We start from the raw sequence: 706 nt of genomic DNA on the forward strand, positions 1-706 counted from the left end.
TATTGTAAAGCTTAAAGAAAAGCCAAACTCACTGCCATCGAGTCATTTCTGACTCATAGGGACCCCCATTGGGTTTCCGAGGCTGTAAATCTTTATAGAAGTAGATTGCCCTGTCTTCTTTCCACCAAGCAGCAAAAGGGTTTTGAACCACTGACCTTCCAGTTAGCAGTCAAGTGCCTTATCCACTATGCCACCACAGCTCCTTAAAGCTAAATCACATACCAAATCAACAGTATCATATAATGCCTATTACATATTATTACAAGCTGGAATAGTCAAAGTCCATAAGAAAAGCGGAATGTGACCTGGACCTTGAAGTATGAATAGAAGTAAGAATAAGGGAAAAAAGAGAGATAAGTGTTTGGCAAATAGCATTAGACCCACACATTTAAACTGGTAAGCATACAAATATGGGTATGGTAGCCCTCTGGTTAGCAGTCAAATGCCTTAGGCACTGCGCCACCAGAGCTCCACAAATATGGGTAGACGATTTTTTATAATTTATGTTTGTTGTTGAGAATATACACAGGTGAACATACACCGATTCAACAATTTCTACTTGTACAATTCAGTGGCACCAATCACGTTGTTCAAGTTGTGCAACCATCTCACCCTCCTTTCCAGAACTGTCCCTTGCCCAGTCACTGAACTGACACCTAAGGTTTCTATCTAATCTTTGGAGTTGCTGTTATCAACTTGATCCCAA

At 40.5% G+C, this 706-nt stretch overlaps 1 protein-coding gene across 1 annotated transcript in view; it reads right to left on the reverse strand.

The window, feature by feature from the left end:
* The window catches only part of LOC103205054 (tomoregulin-1), a 124,426-nt gene that overhangs the window by 73,312 nt on the left and 50,408 nt on the right, over positions 1–706 (reverse strand). The window lies entirely within an intron of this gene.

This window comes from Orycteropus afer, unplaced genomic scaffold (genome assembly GCF_000298275.1).
Source record: "Orycteropus afer afer isolate SDZICR_OR568_19922 unplaced genomic scaffold, OryAfe1.0 scaffold00267, whole genome shotgun sequence".
Classification (NCBI taxonomy): Eukaryota; Metazoa; Chordata; class Mammalia; order Tubulidentata; family Orycteropodidae; genus Orycteropus; species Orycteropus afer.